An 11,800-nucleotide genomic window follows, 5' to 3' on the forward strand; every position below is an offset into this window, starting at 1 on the left:
TAGGAGATAAAAAAGTGCAAAGGTCCACATACATGTGCTGCAGGTACAGTATTGACGGTTTCTGAATAATACTGTTATTATGTAATGTTGCATTATTTAATGTACTTTTTTATAGGTGTTTCACAAGATCATCCCAAGATGGATTCAGCTATGTTAGCTAGCTTGATACTGCCCACGGTGAAAGCAGATCCCAGGACTTCAGTGCTGGTGTTAATTGCCAATATTCGTAGCCAAATAGGGTACACGTCCTCTTACCGCAAGGCTTGGATAGCTAAGAAGAAGGCATTGGAGAAGATGCATAGTGGGTGGGACACCTCATATAATGAAATATGACAGTGGTGTCAAATGCTAAAGAGATACATCCCAGGTGCCATCACAGACCTTGAAACAGAACATGCGTACTACAACGGCCAATTGCTACGTGGATGCCAAGTGTTCAAACGCCTGTTTTAGACCTTTAAGCAATGTCGAGATGCATTTCCATACTGCAAGCCATTGGTACAAATTGATGGTACCTTTATGTTTGGTAGGTATACTCATCGGCTATTGCTTGCAGTGGCACAGGATGGCGGTGGGAGAATTCTTCCAATTGCGTTTGCAATAACATCGAGGCAGTCATCTGATGACTGGGATTTCTTTCTATCTAGGTTAAGGATGCATGTGTGCCCCCAACCTGATATCTGTGTTATTTCAGATCGGGGCACCGGTATACTAGCTGCATTTGATCGACAGGGAAGCTTATGGCAGCGCACACACCATCGATATTGCCTAAGGCACGTTGCTTCCAACTACTACAAGCAATATCCATCTAAGAGCGAACGTCGACAAATGACTAACATGGATATTTAGTCTCTATCTGTGTTATTTCGTTTGTCAATTTGAATTAGTTGTAAATGAAGAAGTGGTATGTGATATTCACTATGAGCTTATATTGACAGGGTATGAAATAAATAAAGACCGTTTTCACGAGATATTGGCAATTTTACATTCAATTAACGGAGAAGGCACGGATTACCTTTGTAACATACGTTTCGAACAGTGGACACAAGCATACGACGGCGGCCTATGATATGGTCATATGACCTCAAACCTGGTTGAATGCATAAATTTTATTCTAAAAAGAACGTGTCATCTACCGATAATATCAGTTGTGCGAGAGGCGTATTTTCGTTTAGCGACGCTATTTTCAAAGCGAGCAGCGAGTTATGCAGGCCAGATGCAGGGAGGCCATGTATTGTGTAGTAAGGTAGTGCAAGAAATTAACAAGGCCAAGGCACGAGCGAACACCATGCACACAGTGTGTCACGATCGAGACAACTTATGGTTTCGCATGACAGAGTTTGACAAGCCGCACCAAGGTGTTGTTGGCGGGCAATATCGTGTACTCTTACAAAATAGGACTTGCGACTGTGGGATGTTTGATGCACTTCGTTATCCATGCGCTCATGTTATTGCAGCTTGTCAGAATCTCCGTCTGGATCCGATGAGCTATTTGGACGTGTACAAATTAGAAAACATGTACAACGTCTGGAGACACGTTTTCCCACCGGTCCCAGATGAACGTAAGTGGCCGCCCGTATCTCTTGCTCCTTTTAAGCTGTTACCGGATAGAGAATTGCGTCGTAAACCAAAGAGTCGACCTTGCTCGACTAGAATACATAACAATATGGATATCCGAGAAACAGCCAGTCAATAGAAGTTGTGCGGATGGTGTAGGAATCCAGGCCATACAAGTCAATCATGCCCAAATCGCAATAGTTGAATGTCATTGTAAACAAATTATATTTTTTTGTACCAGTCAAAAATTTTGTAAAATCTGGCTGAATGTTAGTAAAATTATTAATTGCTAATTGTATTAATTGTTAGTAAAATTATCAAATTATATCAAATTATTAATTCTAGGTACCAGTCAAAACATTTTGTAAAATCTAACATTTTGTTAGTCAAATTATTAATTGTTAATTGTATTAATTGTTAGTAAATTTATCAAATCATATCATATTAGGGTTAGATTTAGGGTTAGGGTTTTTGTTAAGATTAGGGTTTTGGTGTTTTTAAGTTAAGAGTTTTTAAGTTAAGGGTTAGGGGTTTTAAGTTAAGGGTTAGGGTTTTTAAGTTAAGGGTTAGGGTTTTTAAATTAAGGGTTAGTGTTTTTAAGTTAAGGGTTTAGGGTTTTTAAGTTAAGCGTTAGGGTTTTTAAGTTAAGGGTTAGGGTTTTTAAGTTAAAGGTTATGGGTTTTGTTAGGGTTTGTCAATTAAATTATAAATTAAATTATAAATTATAAATTTATAAATTTTTAATAAATTAGTTTAGGGTTTTTAAGTAATAACTCAAATAAATTTCTATTTTATTACATCAAATAATATCAAAATATTCAAAATGTTTATACAAATATATTAAAATACAAATCAATCTCCGTGTTCACGGATTCGATTGCCACATGGCGGTGTCGAATGATTCTGTATTTGGATTCCTCCTTTGTCCACTTTCCGCGGGGTTGTAGTTGCTCGTGGGATTCAGTTCCTCCGGTAGGGTATCTGGTTGTCGGTGTTAGGGCAATGAGCCACCTTGATAGAATAGTGAATGTGGAGGTGTTTGCATCACCAACAGTGACGATGTTTGAAACTCATACAGTGATGGGGATTGGTAAAAAGAAGAGCTCTCCGACGGCCCCTCTTGCGATCCCTCGTGCGACGCTGGCCTATACATCGGCAATCCACTCGGGGTAACAGAAAATGGAGATGAACCGAGCCATTGGCTCCAACCTACCATAGGACTCGAAAAAGGAAATAGTTAAGGGTTAGGATAAATAAAAGGGCTAGGATACGCACCTGGCATCATCTAAAAAGGTTGTACCGTGGGTATCGTTGGTTGAACTGCTGGGTCGGGTGACTATGTCGGTGCTCTCACTGGGCCTGGTGATTGAATGGCTGTTGATGATGGGCCGAGTGAATGTCTGGAACTTGTTGATAGGCCTGCCTCGTCATCCCTTTATCTTAGATTTAAAGGCCCACGTCGTTCCCTTTGGACATGTAATTGCCGCTGCCTCTCTTCTACCGATAGTAAATACGGCTTACCATGGATCCTAAACCATGGCATGTATTCTGACATGCACGCTAACTCCAGAACGATGATCGGTTCCAGAGTAGATATATAATCATACCGATCTTCCCACATTTGGATGTAGTAGGACCAGAATCTCGGCCAATCCGTATGCAATTGCCGTAGGTCAATTTTGTGGTGATCATCAAACACCTCAGGTGCCACGGGAATCGGTTGTCTACATCCAAATTACCGTAACACTCTGTCTGATAGGTGCATCTCCACGGTCGTATAGCTGATCAATGCGACTTTCGCGTGCCAAGCATTTGGATTTTGGAAGAACTCATCCGGAATTATTGCCCGAATTGCTGGATCCTCGTATGGTGTCCATTGAAACTATATGAGCATGATAGAAATATTAGTTATATGCATAATACTAAATACTAAATACTAAATACCAATCGACTAGCTAATGATGGAAATATAAATTTTATTTAATACTTACATGTGCTTCCGACTGTTGGTCTAATAGAAGCCGTATATCTTCAAGAGAGGTAGGTAATCGAGCATAACTTGCCGGATGGTTTCACCTAATTAAATAAATTTTTAGCATACTATTATTTTTAAAAATTTACATAATAATTGTAAAAAATCTAATATAAATTTTACGTCGTTATTAGTGGGAACGTATATGGGTGGTCCACTCGAGGATGTAGAAATGGAAAGCGAAACCGTGCCCATGACTGCAGTAGTGACAAGCAACCTCTGATTTTCGCTTTACTCTGTCGCGTCGCCCCGCACATCTCCTGATATAATGTTGCCAAGACGGCAGACCCCCAACTCAATTCACCAGCTGCTCTAAAATCAACGAGTTTCAGCAGCAATCTTAGATGTACGAGGTTCCATGACAAGTCTAGCATCAGATAACCTCCAATTATCTGAAGAATGTATGCCCGAGCATATCGAAATCTTTCTACTTCAGTTGAATCATCATTCGGATCCAGGAATGTGTCTCGTAACCAGCCTATCACGATCCAACCTCCATTAATTTTCTCCGAAATAGCGCCCAACAGCTCATAGCACACCGCTCCCCAATCACCAGATTGAATAGACCCGGTGACTGGGTACCCGTCCACCGGCAATCCCAATTGCAGATTGACATCTTCCAAAGTGATAGTGTAATCTCCACATGAAAGATGGAATATGTGCGTCTCGGGTCTCCACCTCTCGATCAACGTACTGATAAGTTTTGGGTCCAACTTGCATCCCCGGCCTACCATTGCCACGTGCCAAAAACCCGCTTCCCGCAGGTAATTCTCTACCAACGGTGATGGAGGACCATGCATATTCCGGATATAGCATTCCAATATTCGATCTACAGACTTTTATAACAAATAATAAATTAATAATTATCTAAAAATGCATAAATAAAAAAATCTTAAATAATATTTAAAAAATAAATTTAACACTTACCATTTTCATTTGTTCGACGGATATGTGCTGGCTATCAAGACGAATCAATTCTTCGGCCATTCCTAAATTCGTACAAATTTTTACGATTTAAAAAAATTTAAAAAATTAAAATTTTTTTAAAAATAATTAAAAATAGGGATTTAAGAGAAATTTAATAGGAAATTGAGAGCAAATTAAAATTAAATATGGATTTGAGAGAAATTTGGAAGAAAATTAATAGCAAATTGAGAGGAAATTGAGAAAATAATTGAGAGATGATTAGTTTGTGAAAAAAATGAAAGGGTGGGGGGTTTTATAGGTTTTTTTTTACCGTTGGGGGCGGGTGGGCAATGGTAAAAAAAATGACCGTTGCACTGCTCACGCGCGGGGAAAACACGTCCCAAGGGGGCGCTACGTGGCAACAAAACGCGTCCACGTCAGCACGCTTTGCCTATGTTGCAACAAATCGCGCGCGCTTTGTTCCACGTAAGCAAAGCGCGCCCCCAGGGACGCGTTTTGCTGAGACGTCCCCTGAAATCACTCTGACAGGGACGCATTTTTGGGGAAAAGGGCCCATTTTGATAAATAATAAAATACCGGGCCCATTTCGGTAAATTTTAAAAAAAAAGGGGCTTTTAATGGTATTTTGCCCGAAAATGAGAAGAAAGGAAATGTAAACAACTTTACAACATTCAAAATACCATTTTTATCCTTCAAGTATTTTACAATTAACTCTTTATTTTTTCAATTTATTTCAGCAAAAAATTATTAACTCTTTATTACTTTAAGTTGTTAAATATTTAAACTCCTAAAGTTAAAAAAATTATCAATCTTTATTTTTTTACCATATCATTACATTTTATAATTTAAATTATTATCTTTTTATTGTTTAAAAAAATTGTAACATTTTTTTGAGAAAACAATCTTATTTTTATTTTCTATTTTTAGAGTATTAAGAGTATTTAATTTTAAATTTGTTTGATATATTTTTTAAAATTATTAGTGTAATAGGCCAATTTTGGCCTGGCTAAAAAACCATTTACATTGCCCAAATAATTCGGCCCAATAAGGCCTAAATTGCTAACCCTAATCTGCTAGCCCAAAAAACACAAAGGGTATAGCAGAAACCCTAGTAGCCGCATGTGACAATCTCACCCTCGCGACTTGCAAGAAATGGCGCGCATGCACTCCTCCAAGCATGTACCTGCAAAAGGCAACAAGCAGTATAGGCAAGAAAATCGGAAAATAACAAATCAAGTAGATAATAGAATGATTTTTTCTCCTTGATTTTATTGTTTCAATACGGCTATAAAAAGCCAATTAAAATCTATAAAAAAGAGGGATTTTTTTCGACATAGAGAGAAATACAAAGAAAAAGATTTAAAGTAGAGTTAAAAAAGAAGAAAAGTTGAATACAAAGGTGATTTTTTGTTTCATTTGTCGAGGAGTTCATCGTTTTTTTTGTTTTTTTATTTTTTATATTCTTATGCATAAAATAAAAGGTAAGAGAGAAAGAAAGCCTACCTTTTCGTCGGAGCCATCGCTTTGCCACCATCGCCGTCGTAGTCGGGGCTTTGGTACAGGGAAGGAGGGTGGCGGCACTCAAGGGGTTAAAAGAGAAACCCTAGCAGAACAGCCTTTTTTTGGAAAAAAATGAAACAGAATGATTTTTCAAGAAGAACCTGTTTTATTTTAATAAAAGCAAAAACGACGTCATTTGGTGTAGGTTGGATTCATGTGTTTCTGCTTTAAGGGGGAATTTGCGTGATTGGCCTCCCGGTTTATCTCATTGTTTTGATTTTGTTCTTTTAAAATTTACCCTGTTTAATTTGAATTTATTGATCTTAGTCCGTGTCACTGCGCAGCGTTGTGGGATGGCGGATTATTTCCGATATGATCCCTCATGTTGTCTGCATGTTGCACCTTGGCCCTTCCCTTTATTTCAATTCCGTTTGTTGCCTTTTAGCTTTGTTTTAATTTTGATCTAATCCTTGAACTTTACTTTAAATTGCTTTAATGTACATTACATTGTAATTTTTTTTTTGTGTATTGCTTTATTTATTTATTTTAAATTTATGTATATAATGTCTGTTTTAAAAATATATATATACATATTATTTAGTTTAATTTATTTCTTTTATATGTTATTTTAAGATTTACTTTCAAATTGTTTTATTTTAAAATTTTTACTTATTATGTTAAATTTTATAGGTTATTTTAATTCACTTTGAAAATTATCTATTCCAGGTTATTTTTCGTGTATTATTTTAATTATTTTAAAATTATTATATATCATTATCTTTCAGGTACTGTTGTTTTTAAATTATTATACATCATTGCTTAAATTTGCCATATTTCTCATATTTTATGTAAATTTAATATATTTTGTATACATTCTTTGATATTTTTATTTTATAATTTTTTAAAAAGTTTATCCATTATATTTCAAGTTTTTTTAGATTTACATAGAAATATCTTTATATAAATATTTTTATTATACGCATATACTCACATGTACATTATTTTATGTATTTTGATTTTCTCTTTACAATACTTACTTTAAGATTCATTTAAATATTATTATTTTATGTAGTATTTACTTTTAACTCAATGTATAATTTATTTCAAACTCTCATGTATATGTATCATTCTACACTTGGTATTTCCTTTAAGATTAGGTTTTTAATATTAGTATTCAAATGTGGGTGTTAATATTTACATGTGATATGAGATTGTTTGCCCGCATATGTATTATATTATTTATTCGTATTTATTGATTATTGATGATTATTAGTGTATACTTCAGCTTATTAATTATGATTTCGTGTTGTACATTAACGTCCCATCGCATTTTTTTTAAAATATTTGGTTTCATTAAAGCATTAAAACCATTTTGTTCAAAGGTTTCCAAAATAACGCAATACTCGCATTTGAGATTTTCAAGAAAATTGAGCCCTAACGTATTGGGTTCCAATTTCCTTCGTTAAATCTAACAATTGAGAATTGCTCTTTAATCAAAAATAAAATGAAAAGCTTGTTGTCGGGAATTTAATATGTTGTATCCTAACGTATTGGATGTGACGTATTGATTTCTCGAGACAAATATTTTTTAAAAAAATAATAACAAAGGAAATATTTCAAGTTTAAGATTTTGAGAAATTGTGCTCTAACATATTGGGCCGCGATTTCTTTATAAATCTTAAACAAATGAATATTCTTTTAAATTTTATTACACGGGTATTTTGGACTAATTCATTTTTGAGGAATTAGAATGTCGTGCCCTAACGCATTGGATGTGACATTTTCTTTCTCCGAAATGATAAGAGTCTTAATAAGTAACGTTTTTTAAGTTTTTATTAAGGATCATATTTTTAAAATTTTGACATTAAGACACTAATTAATTAACGAGGTACCAGTTTTGGGCATTACGAGTGTGCTAATCCTTCCTCGTACGTAACCGCCTCCCGGATCCATTTTTCTAAAACTCGTAGACCAAAGCTATTTTTAGGTGATCCAATCACACCTCAATAAAAGATTGGTGGCGACTCCCAATTTTTGTTTTTTTTAAGTCGACAACTAATTTTTTGTTTTTTCCAAAATAAAAAATGGTTTTGACAATTAGATTTCAATATTTGTACCATAACATTATATTATATTTTTAGATTAATATCTCTTTATTTTTAAAATTTTAAAAGTATATGTTATAATTAAATAAAATGACTTTTGAAGTTGAAATTTTTTATCTTATTATGGGATCATGTGTATCAAGTCCTATTTAGATTCAACCTGAAAAAGAAAATTGAGCTACTAGAATCTCCTCTTGAAATTACTCACAAATTTTGAAATTCTCCAATATATTTACCCAAAATAGTAAATTCATTTTAAAATTTTGAAAACATTGATACAAAGAAAATCCTTCCTACAAATTCCTCACTCAAACACACCCTAACAGAATTAAGTATCCCTTACTTTCCCTCAAAATGCCAAAATTTTAATTACCTCAAATTAGAGGGACAAGAAAGTAAATAGATTTTCAAAATAAAAACATCAATTTTACCCTCTTTATTTTTACATAATTATATTATAAAAAGGTTACAATTGTAAAAAAAACACTATATTTAATTATTTCATTTTCTTTCCACAGTTTAACCAAACAAAATTGGTTAAATTTACTTTAATTTCCTTTATTAAGTTCAATAATCCAAACAAAACAATATATAATCATTTCCTTATATTTCTTTCCTTTTCTATTACTTTCCTTTATTTTCTTTTCCTTTACGAGTATCAATCCAAACATAGTGTAAGTGCTGTAGGGGAAATTGACACAAGTTCTACCAAAGAAGGTATAAAATCCCACCTTCAATGATGTATATTACTTTATGTTGATATATACCACGGTTGCTCGTTGCTTATTGCTCAATTTTATAAATATTTCCTCTCCAAGGGTGAACCATCCTCTAGCATAATTCTAAATGGTTGCCCACGAGCGTAATCCTAGAAGGTGGCTCATTACTTATTGCTTAATCTTACATCTATCTGCCTTCTAAAGGTGAATCGTCTTCAAGCATAATTCCAAATGGATGCCCATGAGCATAATCCTGAATGAGGGCTCATTATATATTACTCAACTTTACAACTCTCACACCCTTCTAAGGGATTACTCCCTAAGGGTATGACTCCTAAAGGTAATATATCCTTATTACGCTTAAGAGTTCGGCTCCTAAAGGTCCAACTCTCACACCCTCTAAAATGTCATATCCTCATTACCCTTTTTCAATTAATTATTAATGTTAATCAATCCTCACATACTTAGTGTAATCTTGAATGGTCTCAAAGAAAAGTTTCACCTCACATACATAGCGCAATCTCGAACAGTCTCATTGAACAGTGGCTCTCCATATTACATCAATGTAACCCCAGACAATTGCTCTGCCTCCAAGGCAAGCCTAATTCTGAACGGATGCTTTACCTTCAAGGGTAGCATAATTCTAAATACTTACAAGTAGTTGCAATGCCTGGATGTTGGCATAATTCTAAATGCTTGCAAATTACCACAATTTTTTTTTGTGAGAAGAAACATAAACATATTTTCCTAAATTAAATTGCCCTCTCCTACAACACACTGCTCCTTTTTGTCTCAAACAAAGTCACTTTATAGCCTTTCCTTTGACTAGGGGGATAATTGTTATACATAAATATTTTTATCACAACGTAGGTCCTACCAAGGACCCCTTTATATACACTTCTTAGAATTAGGGCAATGAGACTCTTCCTCTCTTCCACTCCCCATTTTGTACAACCACCATACACCATCTTTGGGGCCCTTCTTTCACCTCCATGGTAGCTCTCCACTACTACTCCTCCTCATCTTAATCACTGATGCCTCTCCCGCCATATACAAGTAAACTGCTCCAAACCTCTGCCACCTTCTCCATCTTGTTGAAATCTTGCATCAACAGTAATGAACCTGAATTTGAAAAAGTATTTTAACCATATCAACAAGTGAACTTGCATTTTAAAAAATATAAAATAAAAAATTAAATTCAGGAGGCTAAAAATATAAATAACTTCATTTTAAAAATTATCGATTTTTAATTCGAAATTTTAAAACTTCATTTACAAATGGACAAAATGGAGAAAGTATTAAACTCAGCTCTGTTTTTGTACCTACTTATAAAAAGAATTATTTTCCCGGAACTAAAACTAAAGTGAGAAAATACTAATTTTGATGTTAAACAAGTTTGGTCACTGGAATTTTTTAAATGAAATGAAAATTTATAACGAGATATGATCACCAATTAAGGAAAACAACAATCAATTCAACAAATTATAAGCTATAATAAAGGTATTTATATACTTCAATTATATATGCCAAATTTAAACACTTGTAATGTTTCTCAAGAATTATAATTTTTATAAAAAATATTCTTTTAAAATTCTACTATTTAGTCGTTTTAAATAAAAGTTGTTCTTTCTTTTTTCCTTTTTGTTAATTTGGTCATCTAAAGAAATTGGTCATTCTACCGTTAAATGATAATGGAAGACTAACAGTGTATTTTCATATTAGTCACTCAAAATTAAGATAAAATACTTGTCAATTATTCTAAATAAGAGCCATTCCTATTATAATCAACTAAATTTTTCATACAAACACATCGTTAGTCTTCTATTACTATTTAACGGTGAAGACTATTTTGATAAAAAAAAATTGAGTGACCGAGGATCAGAATAAAAGTAACCTTATACTTTACCAAAAAAATATTTTAAAAAATTATTATTTTTATAAGTGGGTGCAATGAATTTTATTTTTCATAAAGTTGGATGGGTTATCATTTGGGCTATAGAGTATTTATTGGGCCTTTGGCTCAGAACCACCCGATCCTTAAAGAAGAAGGACAACATCGTCATTTACCCAAACCCTAAAAACACTTAGATTTAGGGTTTCACGGCTATAAAGTGCAAATAAACTCTTACCTCAGCCACATCTCGACTCTCTCGGTCTCGGTTTTGTTCTGTCTCCCTTTTTTATTTTCTTTTTCTTTATATTTAATGGAAATTTAGTTAAAGTTGTGTGGAAATTATGGCAGTGATGACAGATTTACGTTTCTCGATTCTGATTCGGTTTTTCAATTTCTTGAATTTGTATAAATTTAAGGACCAAACGACTCTGTGATGACAGCGTTTGTGCGTGTCTGAGCCTATTTTTTTGGTTTTTTTTTTTTGGTATCATTGATTTGTGGCTGGAGAATATGGAGGTGGCGATGATTATAAACATAATTCCTCGTTCTGATTTTGCTCAATTTGGGCATGATAGACTTCTATTACACCCATAGAATCTGAGCTCTCCACTCCTTTTTTTTTTTTTAAATATGGAAGTGGGAACTGTTTCTACCCTCTGGGATTTAAATTGTTGAATATTTGATACCTTAGATGTTTATTTTGTTTTTTAAAGCTTTATATAAATATATTTAGAAAAATAAGTCATATAAAATGTTATTTTCCTGTAATTTTCATTTTAAATGATTCATTCATTCTTTTAGATAAATGTTTTTTAATATCCTTATTAATTACTATTGCTCATCATTTATCTTGTGTTTGGGGTCATCATTTAGATTTTTAACGTTTTATTGATTTTGAGAATAGATATAAAAGTTTTCAAAAACAATGAAAGAACTCAAATTATAATAAATTTAGAAATTAAATTAAAGTATTATAAATTACAATATTTATTATAAAATAATATAAAGTAGCATTGGTTGAGTCTTGTATCAACTTCTTTCATTTGTAATTTTTGATAAAAAAATT

General features: G+C 33.5%; 2 non-coding genes across 2 annotated transcripts; both read left to right on the forward strand.

Annotated features, from left to right (window-relative positions):
- The first annotated feature begins 11,076 nt into the window (after window positions 1-11,076).
- On the forward strand, window positions 11,077-11,196 carry LOC128035793 (small nucleolar RNA snoR126). Its single transcript, XR_008192342.1, has one exon. It is a non-coding gene; the product is annotated as a small nucleolar RNA snoR126 (small nucleolar RNA).
- A 51-nt stretch (window positions 11,197-11,247) lies between these two features.
- On the forward strand, window positions 11,248-11,340 carry LOC128035791 (small nucleolar RNA snoR8a). The gene has a single exon (XR_008192340.1). It is a non-coding gene; the product is annotated as a small nucleolar RNA snoR8a (small nucleolar RNA).
- Window positions 11,341-11,800: the final 460 nt, after the last annotated feature.

Source organism: Gossypium raimondii, chromosome 12 (assembly GCF_025698545.1).
Source record: "Gossypium raimondii isolate GPD5lz chromosome 12, ASM2569854v1, whole genome shotgun sequence".
In the NCBI taxonomy this organism is placed as follows: Eukaryota; Viridiplantae; Streptophyta; class Magnoliopsida; order Malvales; family Malvaceae; genus Gossypium; species Gossypium raimondii.